A 19,464-nucleotide genomic window follows, 5' to 3' on the forward strand; every position below is an offset into this window, starting at 1 on the left:
CAGTGACCCAGCCGGGAATCGAACCTGGGACCCTGGAGCTGTGAAGCATTTATGCTAACCACCATGCTACCCTGCTGCCCCTGCTGTTGTCACAAGTAGGCTTCAAATGAAGTTACTGTGAAACTAGTTGCCACATTCCGGCGTCTGTTCAGAGAGGCCGGTACGGGAATTGAACCCGTGCTGCTGGCCTTGTTCTGCTTTACAAGCCAGCTGTTTAACCCACTGTGCTATTGTGAGGGCATTTTAATGTCCCTCGCACAAGTGTACACCACTGCTCTACTATCCCGATGGTGCCAACCAACTATCCCCATCCTCCCTCCCTATCTCAAATCCCCCACAATGCCCCTCCCTCTCCCCTCCACTCCTTACCCCCCACCTCTCTCCTCCCTCTCCACCCCAGAGCCCACAGTGATCCTCTATGCGCTTGGCCTTCCGTGCTCTCTCACTGCATCTAGTGTGTCCCCAGTATGAACATCAGAGGTGGAGGCCGCCAGCTGCTTACCACGTCCCATGGCCTTCGATGTCACTGGCGAGCATCCTCTGGGGCTCTGAGGCTGGAGGGCCCCTGCGCACCTGTTGGTGGCACATGCGCAGCCCTGCTGCCTTTTCCGGGTGCTGGCTATGAGACGCAGCCTCCGGGGGGTGGGACCTGGAAGAGCTGGTGGCCACCGGCATCAGTCCACAGGATGGGTCTGAGTTGCCACCCAGTGCCCCCTCCTTCCGATCAATGCTCAAAGGGGGGTTCACCTTGGGATGGAGAGGTAGCTGGATTGAGCCCCAGCTGTCCCGGTGTCATCTGGCTCTGCCAGCCCTGGTGGCTCCCCAATATCTATACCATGGTGTCAATGCCCTCGGCACTGAATAAAGAACAAAGAAAAGTACAGCACAGGAACAGGTCCTTTGGCCCTCCAAACCTGCACTGGCCATGCTGCCCATCTAACCTAAAACCTTTTACACTTCTAGGGCCCATTTCCTTCTATTCCCATCCTATTCATGTATTTGTGAAGTCGCCCCTTAAACGTCACTATCGTACCTGCTTCCATCACCTCCTCTGGCAGCGATGCTCCTCATTGATTGGGCTGTGCTCTGCAATGACTCAGTCCATCTGAGAGCATGGCACATCCCACAGCACCTCATCAAGGTCAACCTGGTATTGGGTGACATTCCTCAGTGAATCGGACAGTCAACCGACCCTTAGCCATGGAAATCACCGATTGTGAAAGACCTTATACACCTTCACTTATGGTGCCGACAACGTGCACCAGGTTCCCCACTGCGGTCGCCACTCTAGCAGTGTCGGCCCCGGTGCCCCGCCTTGCTCGCGACATCTCCTGCGCCAATAGCTTCAGGGACTCCTCCAATCGGCTGCAGATCTGCTGGAGTGTCGCTTACATCTCCCTCTAGATGTCCCGGCCGCACCCTAACGTCCACATCAGCTCTGGATAAACCTGTTCTTGAAGCAGCATCTGACTGGGACCCAGCTGGATCCTGGGATCCAGCAGCCGTCCGACTGCTGTCTCGCTTGCGCATTACTGCCTCCACCTGATGTGCATCAGTAACTGTGTGGTGCTCACTAATTGTGTCCCAGATGTCTGACTACTTACATTGCCCACCGAGGTGTGTGTATTTGCGCTGGTGGAGGGTGGGTATGACAGCTGTGACGCATCGACTGTGGCATACTGAGAGTTCTCCTCCGAAGTGGTCTCATGGGAGGTAGGAGAGGCCACCCTGAATGGCCCGGCAACGTCAGCTGGAGGACCTGCGGGGGAATTAACAGGTGGCCAGTGGGAGGGATGGTCAGTCTGTGTGTCATTAATAATTCACGTGTGACAGTCCATCTGGGTGGGGCCGGGTGGATCCTCACTTCTGCAGCGTGCACCGACCTCCACATTGCTGACCGCTCTGCAGGGCCCTTTCCTCGAAGGTCGTGAAGATTCTTATGTCCAGCACCCTTCTGCCGATCTGGGCCCTCTCCCGGCAATTGTGAGTGAACGTCTCTTGCGGAGACGCAGAGAGGGCATCATTAGCCACATGTGCGCTTTATTATACTACTATTTCTGATAGTGATGTTGTATTGCTTTGTGCAGTTTATGTTACTCACTTGCATCTTCCAGAATGTTACTCACTTGCGTTTTTTTGTTGCTGATGCTATGATCATCATATCCAAATAACTCAGCCATGTCTGAGTAGTATTCTTTAATAAACAAATCATCTTCTTTGATAGTGATGTTGTAATGCTTTGTGCTGTATAAGTTACTCACTTGTGTCTCCCAGAATGTTTTGGATCTGTTAATGTGCTCTTCACTTTGAATGCTGCAGATTGCATGTTCTCGGGTGGTGCAAACGTTGTTTTCAGCTGCTGGTTGAAATTCAGGCATTGTTGTGCGTTTTGAGGTAAAACATTTGGGTTTTGTACTTTTGAGAGTATTATTTGTGATGTTCGGGTATTTTCCCTTAAGTGGACGTGGTCTGAGTCTTCTGACGTCATGACGCTCGTGACGTCACGCTAATAATGCATGGGCAAATCGATTTTCGGATGATGAGCGCTCCTTTTTCAACTGCGCATGGCAGATTCTTGCACATGCGCAAATCGGTCTTTGGAGGGTGTGCGATCTTTTTTCATATGTGCATGCGCAGCTTCTTGCGCATGCGCAGATCGGTCTTCAGCCAGTGCGCGTTTTCTCAACTGCGCATGCACAAATCGGAATTTTGCCGGTTTGCGTCTTTTGTTGATGTGCGTACTTGTTTGAATCAGAGGTGCCGTGATGAGGAAGCTGGATTGAAAGCAGAGACTACCATTTTAACAGACTCAACCTCGTGGTGGACCTTTGTGCCGCTTTCATGGTAGTAAAACTCATTATACTGTTCTTTACCTTTTGTGAGTTAAACACTTTTGAATCGCGATTTCCAGCGGTAAATCGTTCTCTTTTAATAATGATTGTCTGAGTCCCTCATCACATATTCCCTTTACAATTTGGTCTCTGAGCATTGAGTCTCTTAAAGTAGCAAAGTTGCAGGCCTGTGTTATTGACTGTAAATCTGTGACAAAGCTGATGAATGATTCTTCATGTTTTTGCAAACGTCTCGTGAATCTGAATCTCTCAAAGATTTCATTTTTCTGCATTTTGCAATGGGTTTCAATTTTTTAAATTATCACATCAAGTTTGTTCTTGTCCTACCCTTCAGAGTAACTGAAAGAGTTGTACATTTCTACAGCCTGCTGTCCTGCAAGGGCTAAAAGCAGAGCTATTTTTCTAGCTCCAGAAGTGGTGTTTAAATCATGTGCTTCCATTAAGATATGGAATTGCTGTTTAAAAAGTTTCCAATTAGATTTAAGATTACTGTTAGTTTGGAGTAGACGTGGAGCTTGAACTTGGTCCATCGAGCCGATTGTTCTTTGAGGGATCCAAATGCTGCAAAGCCTTCCAAAGTAGAATATCTGTGATGAATTTTTTTTTGTAGTTCCATCTAATCTATCTAGTAAGCTTTCTTGAAGTCACGTCCGGGGACCATATTATGTTACTATTTCTGATAGTGATGTTGTCTTGCTTTGTGCAATATAAGTTACTCATTTGAGTCTTCCAGAATGATCTTTAATTCGATGTTGATCAACACTCGTAGTCATCTAAGTCGAGCAAGTACTTTATCGAGTAATGTTGATGAATTAGCAGGGAGTTTGTTCTCTCTCCAATGCTTAAACTAGATGTTACATGAATAAGATTAACTAAGAAGTACTTATCATTATCTACACCTATGCTGAGCTGTCCTTGTATGCTGTGGTCACTAGCTCCTGTCCCTGTGAAGAGGCGGATCTTCCCTTGAGTCTGACTATTTATACATCTCTAGTGCTGCCCTCTAGTGTTTACTTAGTTGTAGTGCCTTTACATTGAGCCCTTGTGTACATACAGATGTTTCATAGAATTTACAGTGCAGAAGGAGGCCATTCGGCCCATCGAGTCTGCACCAGCTCTTGGAAAGAGCACCCTACCCAACCGCACACCTCCACCCTATACCCATGACCCAGTAACCCCACCCAACACTAAGGGCAATTTTGGACACTAAGGGCAATTTAGAATGGGCAATCCACCTAACCTACACATCTTTGGACTGTGGGAGGAAACCGGAGCACCCGGAGGAAACCCACGCACACACGGGGAGAACATGCAGACTCCATACAGACAGTGACCCAAGCTGGGAATTGAACCTGGGACCCTGGAGCTGTGAAGTAATTGTGCTAACCACTATGCTACCGTGCAGGCCTTTTTTTTCGCATACTGTTTTAATGAGATAGTTGGGCCATACAAATTAGTTCATAGAATTTACAGTGCAGAAGGAGGCCATTCGACCCATCGAGTCTGCACCCAAGGCAGGAATCGAACCTGGGACCCTGGAGCTGTGAAGCAATTGTGCGAACCATTACAGACAGGATATTTTCTCAAATAGCTGTTGAGTTTTTAAAACAAATTTTTATTCTGACAATGACAAGTCCAGACATTTTATTGGACTTTATGTGGTGGAAATGCTGAGGAGGCTGTTCCGCACCTGGTTCAAGTTCTTTTTCCAGGAGTTAAGGCTATCATACAACTGCTCCACTACTGTTTCCCAAAGGTTGTGTGTGTGGTGTGACTTACAATTACTTTGCATTGTGTTTGATCAATCTTGCAGTATACCATCTTTGTCCGAACAGCATCAATAACAAATGCTTCAACATCCTCCTCCGCCATCTGAAGCTCCTGCTGAAGAGTGTCCAAGGAAATCTCCTTGTTATCTACTGCCATTCCCATCAAGGTTAAGAGCCTCATTTTTGATGTGTTCTGTTCATGACAAAGTCCCAATGAATCAATGTAATCTTTGTTATTCTGGTAGATTTTGACATAGGCCACTAATTTTCCACTAACAAAAATAGTCAAGAGACCATGAATGAGCTCTCCTTCCAGGAACCGAACAGGTTTCAAAGCAAGAAGATGGTCAAAAAGAAATGTGTTTTGATTCTTCAACGCTCTGCACGCCTCATATTGGTGGGGGGATTTGAAGGGAGGGTTGGGGTGATCAGAGGGTTGGGGTGAAGGGGGGGTGACAGGTGGGTTGGGGGGTAGATGAAGGGTCGGGGGTGCTAGTCTCATTGGGGGGGGCGGGGTTGTTTCAGGGGGTGAGGGGTTGTCAATTCACCTGAGCTGCCCGGTGTAGATTGTTGACCTTTTTGCGGCACTGGAGGCCAGTCCTCCTGGTCATGCTGGATGAGCTGAGGGCCGCTGCCATTTTATCCCAGGCGGCACTGTGGCTCACACTCCGGGGCCCTCGGGGAAACATAACATCCCTCTGGCCTCCACCGCATCAAGGAGCCTCACCAGGTTTCCAAACTTTGAGGCCAGTTAGCGCGGCGTCATGGCTGTGAGCTGAGTGAGGTTGGTTGTGCAAGTGCTGTTTAAGTGCTGCTCGACCTTGTCAATGGGGGGGCTGGCGAGCACGGCTCCGGCGAATTGGCTGGCAAGCCTTCATTTAAAGAAAGAAATTCGGGATATGGGCATCGCTAGCTAGACCAGCATTTATTGCCCAACCCTAGTTGCCTTTCAGAAGGAGCTGGTGAGTTGCCTTCTTGAACCGCTATAGTCCCTGAGGTGTAGGTACACCCACTGTGCTGTGACGAAGGAAGTTCCAGGATGTTGCCCCAGCAACAGTGAAGGAACAGCAATATATTTCCAAGTCAGGGTGGTGAGTGACTTGGAGGGGAACCTGCAGGTGGTGGCGTTCCCAGGTATCTGCTGCTCTTGTCCTTCTCGATGGTAGTGGTTGTGGGTTTAGAAGGTGCTGTCTAAGGAACCTTGGTGAGTTACTGCTGTGCATTTGTAGATGGAGGTATGGTTGTCACTGTTCATCGGTAGTGAAGCGTTTGAATGTTTGTGGAAGGGGGTGCAATCATGGGAGCTGTTTTGTCCTGGATGGTGTCAAGTTTCTTGAGTATTGTTGGAGCAGCAATCAACCAGGGAAGTGGATAGTATTCCATTACACTCCTGACTTGTGCGTTGCAGATAGTGGACAGGCTTTGGGGATCAGGAGGTGAGTTATTTGCTGTAGGATTCCTTGCCTTTGACCTGCCCTCGTGCTACAGCATTGATATGGCTAGTCCAGTTCAGTTTCTGATCAATGACGTTGATTGTGGGGCATTCAGCGATGATAATGCCACTGAATGTCAAGGGGCAGTGGTTAGATCCTCTCTTGTAGGAAATGGTCATTGCCTGACACTTGCGTGGCACAAATGTAACTAGCCACTTGTCAACCCAAGCCTGGATATTTTCCAGGTCTTTTTGCATTGGGACATGGACTGCTTCACTATCTGAGGAGTCGCGAATGGTGCTGAACATTGTGCAGTCATCCGCAAACACCCCACTTCTGACCTTATGATGGAAGGGAGGTCATTGATGAAGCAGCTGAAGATGGTTTGGCCTCGGACACTATCATGAGGAGCTCCTGCAGTGATGTCCTGCAGCGTGAAGCCCATGGTGCCTCATTAAGTGGACCAAATAACGTTCAATGGCGTTGCCAGCCTCTCTGGGCGAAGTGCCAGGAAGCTTTCAGCAGTTCCCGCTCACTACCACACTTAGGAACCTTTCCGGAGAATCGCGCCCCCTAACTCTTTGATTCTATGAAACGAAGATTGATACAGGTATACATGTGATTGGAAAAAAAGGGAGGTTGCTTATTATTTGGAAGGTGAAGGTCTAGGTGGGGTAGATGAACAAAAGGATCTCAAGCGTACAAATGCAGCAATCATGAAAAGTTTCACCACAAGTTAGTGAGGTCATCAGGCATTCGGTTTTATTTCTTAGGTGACAGAATTTAAATGGAGGAATGTTATGCTCAACCTGTATTGAACCTTGCCTTGGGGGAAGTCGATATAGTTTCAAAAACAAGTCACAGGACAGAGAGTCAAGAAACAGTCAGGAATCCTACTTCAGTTACGCAGGTAATGGCAAAACTACAAGAAATATATTGATTAAACCAGAAGAGAGAAATAATAAGTAGGTGAATAAAGCATCAGTGCTGAGAGACAGGTTAGAGTGTATAGCCTAAATAAGAGTTCTTTGTACAAATGCACAGAGTGTAAGGAATAAATTAAATGAGCTGCAGGCACTGTCATAATATACATCCAGGTATATGATGGTGTGCAGACAGGCAGTGATTGACACACAGGATGACCAGTGAACACACAGAACACAGCAGCCAATCACCAGACAGGACACGACCACTATAAAGGCAGAGGGCACTAGTTTTCCTGCTCTCTCGGGATCCAGCCTCTGAGACAGAGCTCGTGAGCAGCAACTAGGACAAACACCATGTGGTAGTAAGATAGTCTGGTCAGGTTAGCCTTAGGTCTCTAGTCAAGTCAGCATAGTGTCAACCCACAGTTAAAGTATGTATTATAGTTAAGAGTTCAATAAAATCGAGTTGCATTTCTTCAAGTGTTGGAAGCCTGTCTCTCTTACTACTGCAGTAAACGCAGTCCTCGCAGACACAGCTTACCCAACACATCAGGCACAAATTCGAATTGGAGATTATGGGTATGATTTAGCGGGGGGAAAAAAGAGTCCCGTTTTAGGCACGTATAGCGGGATGTATCTCAGCACTGAAGGCCCCGCGATAAAACCGGCCTCTTTTTTTGGCCAGGACAAGGAACACCCCACCTAGGCCGCACTTACCTTCATTTCCTGCACTGACAGGCTCGAGCCATGTTTAAATGCTGCACTAATCTCCCTGATCTCTTCACCCCCCCCCCCCCCCCCCCCACCTGCTCACAGTGACCTACGGACCCCCACAATGCCCAAGCGTACCTGTTAAGGTGTCCTAGAGCCACCACCCCCTCACCCCACTTCATAAGTGCAGGGCACCCCCGGGCTCGATTCCTGGCATTTCCAACCTGGCACCCAGGCACCTTGGCACTGCCAGCCTGGCACCCTAGCAGTACTCCTGTCAGCCTCGCAGTGCTATCTGGACACCCTGGCAGTTCCTGGGTGGCAGTGCCAAAGTACCAAGCTGCAGTGCCAATGTGCCCAGTTGGCAACGAGAGTGCCAGGGTATCACCCCGCCCAGAACCTGGCCACACCGGGGCCTCATATAGCCTGGAAGAGGACCCCCTAGATGCTGTTACCACCCCCGGTCCACATTTATGTGGACCATTGCCAAATGACGCCATGGTGAGGTCTCCAAAGCACGGGTGTTTAATCCCAGACTTTAGGAGAATCCGACGCAGACATAATTAAGTGAGCCTAACTGCTCACTTAAATATGCAAATCTAGATACTGCCCAACGAGGGCGAGATCCAGATCGCATGTCTTGTGAAATCCCATGAGAGGTCCATAAGCGCCGCCAATACCACGAAAGGTCTCTTTCGAGTTTAATGGCCTTGCTGCGTCCCGAGTCAGACGTGTCGAGGCCATTCGATTGGATACTATGATGTAGTAGCCATTACTGAGAAGTAGCTACGAGATGGTCAGGACTGGAAACCTAACATTCCAAGTTATAAGGTTTACAGGACAGATAGGGAAAATGGCAGAGGGCAGGGTAGGGAGATGGTGGGGAGGGGAGTAGCCTTACTGATTAGAAACAGAATCAATTCATTGGTGAGAGAGGGTACAGTGAAAGGATAGCATCCAATGGAGACCTTGTGAGTGGAGCTGAGGAACAGTAAAGGATCTCAAACTGTAATAGGTGTTGTATTTTGCTACAGGCCAGGGCTTAGAATCTCTGATGTGTATTATGAAGTTCACCTGATCAGTAACCTTTATGTTGAATTTGGCGAGGATGAGCTCAAAAACCTTCACTGCAGGTGTGATTCATCAGACTTCCTAGGCACTTTAATCAAAACAAGGTTTATTCTAAGAATATAATTAACATATATATCAAAAGACACAGCAAGAATTTTTATCAATTGCAAACATAAAGACACCACACAGCTACAGTAACCTATGTATCTAACACGTAATGAATCCCCCCTTAGCTGTTCCAATTCAATAACAAAATGCAATAAACCAAAGCCCCTTTTCAACGGCGTGGCCCAGCACACTGTATTCTCACTTGAATGGGATTGGTCCTTAATTCTCACTTGAATGGGACTGGTCCTTTTCCTGAAATTCTGATCCAGATCCAACCAGCAGTTTCAAACTCCTTCCGGAAAGCAACTGTATCTTTAAAATTACTAAAGCGGTTAGCTACACCCAATGTGTTTTGCACTGGAACAGCCTTCATATTGAAAACAGAGAAAAACAGGGAAAACACTTCTTTCTCTTTCTGGATTCAGAAAGCAATCAAACTGAAACTAAAACCTAAAAAAAACCTTCTCACCTGACAGCCACGGACCAATGTGCTACAAGTCACATGGTAAGAGACTAAACTTTCCTTAAAGGGACACTCACATGACAGTATAGACCACCTGGTAGCAGCTAGGAAGTGTACAATAGAATAGAATAGAATCCCTATAGTGCAGAATCATCAAAGGGGAATTCATTATGTGTTAGATACATAGGTTACTGTAGCTGTGTGGTGTCTTTATGTTTGCAATTGATAATCCACCTAACCTGCACATCTTTGGACTGTGGGATAAAGCGGGGGACCCGGAGGAAATCCATGCAGACACGGGGAGAACAGGACTCTTCGAGCCTGCGGCGGTCGGAGAACCGCCAGGGGGCGCTTGAATCACGCCAGGCCACTCTGACGCCGGGCCGCCGATTCTCCGGCATTCGGGAAATCGGCGGCAATCATGCCGGTGCGGTTGCCACAGCGCCGGTTGGGGGCTGTTGAAAGCGGCTCCCGCGGCGATTCTCCACACCCGATGGGCCGAGTGCCCACCAAGTTCCGCCGAGTCCCGCCAGCATCGTTCGTGTATGGTCCTACCCGGCTGGACCTCGGCGTTCTGGCTGTTCTGGTGGGGGGGCGGGAGGGGGGTGCTACTCTGGGGGGGGCTTCCACTGTGGCCAGGCCTGCGATCACGGACAACTGATCAGCGGGCGCGCTCATTCCGGGGGGGGGGGGGGGGGGCTATGTTCCTCCCTGCCAGGCCTCTGTAGGGATCCGCTATGTTGCCCATGGGCCGGCATAGAGACGGCTGTTGCGCTCATGCACGGATCCGCGCCACCCGGACCCGCGCCGGCCGTGGCACGCATGTGCGGACCCGCGATGGCCATGTCCGGCTGGCTTTCGGTGCCGGAGCAGCGCACAGCACTCCGGCGCCCTGCTAGCCCCCGAGGAAGAGGAAAATGATTGGGCCTGGTGGCCTGTTGACGCCGCCATCTCTCGTGCCAGTTTTGACGCCGGTGTCAACACTTGGCCGGGATTTCGGAGAATCACGCAGACACAAACTCCACACAGACAGAGGCCGGAATTGAACCCGGGCCCCTGGCGCTGTGAGGCAGTAGTTCTAACCACTGTGCCACCGTGCCACAAGGTGTAGATTGTCTAAAAGCAGAAATTAGGCAATTTTTGAATGTTTGGAGTGTGTCTGGGATAATTTTCTACAGCAATATGTCCTGGATGCATCAAGGGTCAAGCAATATTAGATTTAGTAATGAGCCAGTTTTAATTGGTAACTTCATTGTGAGTGAATATCTATCAAATGGCGAACGTAACATGATTGAGTTCAATATAATTCTTGAAAGTGAAAAGCACAAATCAGCTGCTAGAATTTTAGATTTAGGTAAGGTCGACTTTCACGAGATGAGACAGAGCCTGTCAACAGTAAACTGGGAAAAGCTGCTAATGGATAAAACAACTGGAGAACAGTGGAAGATGTTTGAAGAAATATTTAACGTAACACAAAACCAGTTTATACCCCTAAGAGGAAAAGCTCCACTTCACAGAAAAAATACCATGGACAAGTAAAGAGGTAAGGGACAGCATAAAACTAAAAGAAATAGCTTATAAAAATGCAAAGTAAAAAGTATGGATCCTACCGAATGGCTACAGGCAGCTATGAAAGAAAACTTTCAAGGGACATCAAAATTAATAAGGCAGAGTTTCATAGTTATGTGAAGGGAAAGCTCACTAAAGACTGAAAGTGGGGATATTGTCGAGACTATGGGGAAATGGCAAACATGCTGAATAATTACTTTGCCACAGTATTTACTGTAGAAAAGGGGGAAGTCCCGAGGACATTAAGAGGGGATGGGGAACAGGGACTAAATAAAATTAATATAAGTAAAACATTGATAAGTAAAAAATTTAATTTGAGAGTAGCAAATCCCCAGGACCTGAAGGTTTCCATTCAAGGGTGTTAAAGCAAGGAGGGCAGCACATTGTAGATGCCCTTTCTATAATCTTTCAGAGTTCCCTAGATTCAGGAGTCCGTCCTCTGGATTGGAAAATAGCTCATGCCACTCCGCTTTTGAAGAAGAACAAATTAGGAAAACCAGGGAATGACATGCCAGTTAGCCAAACGTTTGAGATGGGGAAATTGTTGGAGTCTATAGTCAAGGATAGGGTATCACTGATTCACAGAATAAAAGGGTGCAGAAGATGCCCTTCACCCACTGAGTCTGCACCGGCATGTGAAAGATACATGTCCTGTGAAAGATACAACCTGATTCTATTGAATGTTATGACATGCCAAATGCTCATGCAGGTGCTTTTTAAAGGATGTGAGGCAACCTGCCTCCACCATCCTCCCAAGCATTACATTCCAGAGCACGACTACCTTCTGGGAGGATAAGGGCTGGATTCTCCGACCTGAAGACTAAGTGCTGACGCCAGTGTGGGAACAGTGACGATTTACGCCTGATAAAACAGCGCCAAAGCAGCACCGATCCTCCGTCTGCTAGGGTGCTAGCAGGCACGCAAGGTAAAGTCCCCGGATACGGCCGGAGAATTGGCAGATCCATGACCATGCATGCGCACGGCGGAGGCCTGTATCAGCTGCGCCGTGCGACATGGCCACTCCCACCAGTGCCCCAGACCCCGGCAAAGCCCCCCCCCCCCCCACCTGTGGAACGGCTCCCACCCAACTGTGGCGGCGTTGGACTCAGCCCGCAGCCGCCACGCCGGGTTCACGAAAATAAAAAGGACAAGTGTTCCACTCTGTCGGGAACTCGGCCCATTGGGGTGAAGCATCAGGGATGGTCTCAGGTGACATCCGGAGGCCATCCCAACGGCATGTGACGTACTCACAGAATATGCAGTTTTTGAGTGTCATGGGCGACGCATTGCATAAGCGGTGTCGCTCCAATTTCGGCGCAAACGATGATTCTCCAGCCGATCGCCGAACACGATTTTGGCGTCGGCGACGGGAGAATCCCTCCTGCCCCTTAACTTGAACTTGTGCCCCCTCGTAACTGATCCTTTAACTAAGGGGAACAGCTGCTCCCTATCTGTCTTGTCCATGACCCTCTTGTACATCCCAATCATGTCTCCCTTCAGTCTTCTCTACTCCAGCGAAAACAACCCAAGCCTATCCAACTTCTCTTCATAATTTACATGTTCCATCCCAGGCAACATCCTGATAAATCACCTCTGCACCTCCTCCAGTGTAATCACATCATTCCTATAATGTGCCGACCAGGATTGCACACAGTACTCCAGCTGTGGCCTCACCAAAGTTCTATATAAATCCGACATGACCTCGCTGCTTTTGTAATCTGTGCCACAATTGATAAAGGCAAGTGTCCAATATGCCTTTTTCACCAGCCTATTAACCAGCCCTTTCTGCCTTCACAGATCATGGACAAACACGCCAAGGCCCCTGTGTTCCTCAAAACTTCCCAGTGTCATGTCATTCATTGAATACGTCCTTGTCACATTGTTTCTTTCAAAGTGTATCACCCACACTTTTCAGGCTTAAATTCCATCTGCCTCTTTTCTGCCCATTCGCCGATCCCATTGATATCTTCCAGTAGCCCAAGTCACGCAACCTCACTGTTGGCCACCCGGCTGACCTTTGAATCTAACTAGCTAAATACTAGCTGAATGACTGAACAATCTAACTGAATGCTTCAAGCATTTTCAGTTAATCAGGGAGAGCCAGCATGGATTCATGGCAGGTTGGTCATGCCTGACAAACCTCATTGAATTTTTTGAAGAGGTGACTAAGATAATGCACAGAGAATGTCTACTGATGTTGATTAGATGGACTTTGGATTTCCAAAAGGCATTTGATAGAGTCCCACATAAGAGGCTGTTAACGAAGGAAGAAGCCCATGGAATTGATAAGGGGAAGGTACTCAAATTGGCAGGATCTGACCCGTGGTGTCCCACAGGGATCTGTGTTAGGGCCTCAATTGTTCACATTATTCATTAACAACTTGACTAATTGCATAGAAAGTCATGTGTCCAAATTTTCCTGATGACACAAATTTGGGTGGCATTGTAGACAATGTAGATGACAACATAATGTTACAAAGGGATTTGACAGACTAGGTGAATGGGCTAAACTGTGGCAGATGGATTTAAATGTATGCAAGTATGAGGTTATCTATTTTGGACCAAAAAAGGACAACTTAGGGTACTTTCTGGATGGTATGAAACTAAATTCAGTGGATGTCTAAAGAGACCTGGGAGTTCAGGTGCATAGATCTTTAAAATGCTCAGTAAGAAGTCTTACAACACCAGGTTAAAGTCCAACAGGTTTGTTTTGAATCCCTAGCTTTCGGAGCGCAGCTCCTTCCTCAATTCACCTGATAGCTCAGCCAGCAGCCAGTCCAAAACAAACTTAGACCGCTGCCATGGTAAACACCAATAGCAGGTGTGCCATCTGTTCGACTAGAACCATGGGGGTACCCGCAATTACCAGCGGTTCTCCAGTGTATACAGCGAGGCGGGTGTTGGCTTCCTCGAGAGTAAGCGTCTGGAGGCCAGATCGGATCTGATTGAATGTACAGCGGTTGACCACAGATACCGCCACACCCGTGTCTAACTGCATGCAGATGGAGTGCCCATTTATCTGCAATGAAAGCTGAATGAGAGCTCCCCGAGGGGAAGCCACACAATGTACCTGGTTATAGGCACCATCGTCGTCATCCACGTAGTCGATCTGGTCCCTGGGACGGTGGTCGTGCCTGGCGGAAGGCAGGGCGGTGGGCCATCTCTGGGTCGGCTGCATTCCTGGGTTCTATGGCCAACAGCCACCTGTTGGTACCCGTACTCTGGGTCCTCGCGGTCGGGGGAGAATGTTTGCAGGTGATCTGGGCCCCAGCGGCCCGTGTCCCCGCAAGGAGTGTCCCACTGTCGGGGGCCTTCTTCCTGGATGGGATCCGAGTGGTGCGCAGTTTGGCAGCCGAGACTCAGTACTTTCATTCTTCAGAGCTCTTGTATTCCTCATGGCATTCCTCAGAGTTCCGTATTCTCTCAGGACAGTGCAATTTCCACAGTCAAAGTCAGGGCAGTGACAACCTGCAGTTTTCTCTGCGTCTCGGTATCGCGGATTCCACAAACAAACCGGTCTCGCAACGACTCGTTGAGCATGGCACCAAATTCACATGTTTCAGCCACTTTGTGGAGGCGGGCTAGCAAGTCACGGGTTGGCACTGACTGGGCCTGAGGAGTCATGTGAAATTGGAAACGCCTGCCGGTTAACGGCAGCGTTTGGTCACAATGCTCCCATACCAGAGCCACCAATGCAGCGAAAGACCACAAATCCAGTGCATTCTGGTGGATGAGGCTTTATATGAGGCTGTACGTCGGCCCACCGCAGGCCGTCAGCAACATCACAACTTGCTGTCCATCCCCGATACTCCTATTTGATCAAAAGAAATACTATATGTGTTCCACATACTGCCCCCAGTCATCGATACCTGCTTGAGAGAGTTCGAGCTCACCAATATGTGGCATTTCAGCAGATGGTTGAGAGGCCTCACTAGGCCTAGACGAAGTGGCTCCGCGCATAGTACCTGGTTCCAAGCCCAGTTCCACTTTATTCTCATCGACAGTGAAGAATCCGCCAAAGTAGCACGCATGTACCAAGCAGGTTGAAAACAGAAGTAAGGTTTATTTACACTATACAAGAATCTCCACTCCCCAAAGGGTCTCACTTCCTGACCTGCACCCAGGTTGGGGTTTTTATACCATTGAGCTTATCCCTTGTTAAGGGAAAGCCTCACCTCCATTACCAGGGAAGTTATGCTCTGTGAAGGTCACGGGAATTATGATAGTTCATAGAATTTACAATGCAGAAGGAGGCCATTTGGCCCATCGAGTCTGCACTGGCCCTTGGAAAGAGCACCGTACCTAAGCCCACACCTCCACCCTATCCCCATTACCCAGTAACCCCACCTAAGCTTTTTGGACACAAAATGCAATTTTGCATGGCCAATCCACCTAACCTGCACATCTTTGGACTGTAGGAGGAAACCGGAGTACCCGGAGGAAACACACGCAGACACAGAGAGGACGTGCAGACTCTGCACAGACAGTGACCCAAGCGGGAATCAAACCTGGGACCCTGGAGCTGTGAAACAACTGTGCTAACCAAGTTCTTATACTGTGATGTTTGTAAGGGTTATAACAGTTTATGTGACCATATGCATAAGATACTTCATGCAAGAAACAATCCCTGAAAAAGAAAATTAGCATTGCTCTCCCAGATTGAATTAATCTCCGTTGAGAGTTTCCACTAACTGTGTTCTTTCAAAGGCCTTTGGGGAGGCTCCAGAAATAAACTGGAACTTTTGGGTACAAGCTACTCATAGGTGCATTTGCAAATGTTTTCAATATTTTTGCTTGTCAAATCTGTGAAGGAACTTATTACTATTCCCCAATCAAACCAGATTATTATTAAGTATATCTTTGAAAAGCCATTTTAAATCTGATCATTCACAGATAGTGATGGATTGACACTTTGATTCGAAATGCTCAATTTGCTGCAATGGACCTATTTTTAGCCATATCATTCAAACCTTACCATTCTGATCAAGGAATATTTTCCAAGACAATTTGTGTTTTTTTTAAACTACATTTTAAAACCCTACCAAATTGCAGATTTTGCATGTGGTATTATGCAACAAGTTTGAGTGGAAAATAATGTTTGTGTGGGGAGGTGTGGAAACAATTTTCAAATGGGTGCAATTGATCCCAAAGCGGGATCTCTATCCCTAGGTCTGGAAGGGACAAGGGTACTTTTCAATTGTAAAGGATATTCAGGGCTGATTGCACGACTTTGGAGGACGAGTTGGGAAATGCTAGGTTTGCTAGGATAGCCTTTTCAACCAAGCCAGCACACGCACAGGGAGTGGTTAGCACAGCTGCCTCACAGCACCATGGACCTGGGTTCAATTCCTGCCTTGGGTGACTGTGTGGAGTCTGTCCATGTCTGCATTGGGTTTCCTCCGGGTGCTCCGGTTTCCTACCACAAACATGGTTAGGTTGGGTAGATTATCCCTTAGTGTCCAAAATGTGATTACTAGGTCACAGGGATAGGGTACGGTAGTGGGCCTTGGTAGGTAGGGCCCTCTATCAGTGCGTCAGTATAGAATAGATGGGCCGAATGACTTCCTTCTGCACTGTTGTGATTCTAAATAAAATTCTAATAAAAGATGGGTTTGCTTCTGTGCTCTTCTCATTCTGTGATTGTATCTACAACTAGATAGTTGCGACAGACAGGTTGGACAGTGATGACAATCAACTTCCCTGCAAAAGACCACCAACTCTGAGTCACTGCAATAATCTGCAATCCAGTTTCCTGGTCAGAAGAATGTAGGCCACTGAGTAGTGGGGCTCAGGTGGTTGAATATTGGGATTGGGGAGGGCATGGTGACAGTATTCCCGACTGGTCCGGTTTCCCCTCAAAAATCATCACAAACGTCAGTCCCGCGTTGACTGGACTGTCAGCTAATAATGTGCAAAGCAGGCACAATGCCCTGCACCACTGTCATCAAATAGAAAACTTTGTGATGACACCCTTCCATCTAAGGGAGTCAATGGACACGCAGATGATAATCAATTTTGATGCAATGGCCTGGATTCTCCATTCAACTTTGCTCCGATCGGGGTTCTCGATCAGGCAGAGAATGATGTGTCGAGGGGAAAACTTTGCAATGCAACGATCCTCCGCCGACAGCCTTAGCGCGCATCCTGCCCTGCACCGGAGAGAGGATACAAACTGCTGATTTGCTTTTGATTAACAGGCTGCAAGCCCGCTTCACCCTCCACCACCAGTATGTACGGACCCCCACAGTGGGAAATCCTCCGGCCAGGCTTTGCTTGGGGTGGGGGGAGGGTCTCTGATGGGGGTCTCTTATGGGGTCTGTGATGGGGGTCTCTGATGGGGGATCTCTGAAGGGGGGATCTCTGATGGGGGTCTCTGATGGGGGTCTCTGATGGGGGATTCTCTGATGAGGGGAATCTGATGGGGGTCTCTGATGGGGGTTTCTGATGGGGGTCTCTGATGGGGGGGTCTCTGATGGGGGTCTCTGATGGGGGGAATCTGATGGGGTCTCTGATGGGGGTCTCTGATGGGGGATTCTGATGGGGTTCGCTGATGGGGGAATCTGATGGGGATCTCTGATGGGGTCTCTGGTGGGGGTCTCTGATGGGTGTCTGATGGGTGTCTCTGATGGGGTCTCTGATGGGGGTCTGATGGGGGTCTGATGAGGGTCTCTGAAGGGGGGATCTCTGATGGGGGTCTCTGATGGGGGTCTCTGATGGGGGTCTCTGATGGGGTCTCTGATGGGGGTTTCTGATGGGGGTCTCTGATGGGGGGGTCTCTGATGGGGGTCTCTGATGGGGGGAATCTGATGGGGGTCTCTGATGGGGGATTCTGATGGGGTTCGCTGATGGGGGGAATCTGATGGGGGTCTCTGATGGGGTCTCTGGTGGGGGTCTCTGTTGCACGTTTTACTATGGGCGTAAAACGCGTTTATTGGAGTGTATTAACACGCCTCCGAGTTCGACGTGTGCTTAACACTACTAGGCTCTGTTCTATGTAATTATTTAGCTCTGGAGTCGCCAGTTGCCGTATAGGCAACGTCACAAGTATTCCAAGGTCAAGTTCAAAGTAATAAAGACGATACACCGATTAGTAAAGTTCAAACGATCAATATTTATTATACAGTTATAATAAATACTCATGCACACACTAAGAGACTAAGCTATAACTAAACTTAAGCAAACAGAATACTTATCTAACAGGAACAGGCAAGGTCAGAGAACGAGGCCTTCGTCCTGGTTTTGTCTGCAGCCTTCAGCAAGCGTTCTGGTACTTGGGAGTCTAGTGGGCTTGGATCGCGTAGCGAGCGTTGAACTTACGGTTTCGGCGGCTGGTGCTCAACGGCTGGAGTCAGGATGCAAGATGTCAGTCAGAGCCGGAGCACGGGTTTAACAGACCGGAACTCTGTGGGGGATTTGCTTTTATACCCCTCTCTCATGTCCTTGCCCCCTTCTAGGCGGGCTCTACCTTTCGGTACCGATTGGAACGTTTCCAAACGGCTACCTTCGAAATCCTCCAATGCGGGGCTTTCCTCGATGTTGGGGGGTGGTTTCGATATTTGTTACTCTGGTGCCATTCTGTCTACTCCACCAATTAACTGCTACATTGAGATGGAAATGTTGCCATTGTTTGTGTCTGGATCTGGGCTGCCTCATCAGGATGTTAAGCGTTTTGCCATTAACACCTTTGGCTGGAGATCTGCACCTGGCCAGAACACTGGTTTGCTGCTTGCAAAATGCTAATTAGTTGAGAGCAGGCTGTCTGTTCTTATTAAACAGGCTTTCCCTGCTGCCTTCCATTTTAGTTTGGCTCAGTGTCCATTTTGCGTGGCCAGCATGGCTACATTCCCTCCTTGTGATCCTCACAATCATACTATTGTGAAGGATCACCTATGTACTTTGCCTCCTTGTGTTCTGACCTCTTGCCAGTTCCTGTTCTACTCTGTTCTAAACTATGGGAAGAAGAGAAAAAAATTTTTTTAACTAACATTTCTACTTGGCCCTATGTCAAAGGGACATGCATTACTACAACTGGGAACCTCTACCTATCACTATTAACCTTAACTTAAACATTTAATCACTCTAAAACCTTAACCATTCACACCACAACATCACACTTCCCAACTCGGCAGTCGAGTATGGAACAATATAATACATGGCTGAATTTTATTTACAGAGTGTTGTAATCAGTGAGGGGTTGAGGGGTTTGGTGGAATCCGAAGATGGGGGATTGCACTCTATAGATGGGTGAGGTGCTGGAACGAGAGGCTCTCCTCTTCCATTTCCTCAACCTGAGGGTCTGCACTAGGATGATGAGGATCGCGATCACCAACAGTGATTCGATTATGTAGGACATGGAGTACCACGTCATGAATTTAGTACACCAGGTCTGAACCTCGCTGATCAGAGCTGAGCACTGGGGGTTTGCTGTAATGGAAACATTTACGGTGGGGGTTGTGGGGGAAACGTGTCTTGTTTCCACACATATACATATGACATTAAACAGTAATAAGTGGGCTTCCATCATCTTTTGTTGTTCTTCTTCTTTCTCTTCCTTCTTCCTCC

The 19,464-nt window shown here is 48.2% G+C and overlaps 1 pseudogene; it reads right to left on the reverse strand.

Annotated features, from left to right (window-relative positions):
• Positions 1-4,444: 4,444 nt before the first annotated feature.
• The window catches only part of LOC119972154, a 31,209-nt pseudogene continuing 16,189 nt past the window's right edge, over positions 4,445-19,464 (reverse strand).

Source organism: Scyliorhinus canicula, chromosome 10, assembly GCF_902713615.1.
Source record: "Scyliorhinus canicula chromosome 10, sScyCan1.1, whole genome shotgun sequence".
Taxonomy (NCBI): Eukaryota; Metazoa; Chordata; class Chondrichthyes; order Carcharhiniformes; family Scyliorhinidae; genus Scyliorhinus; species Scyliorhinus canicula.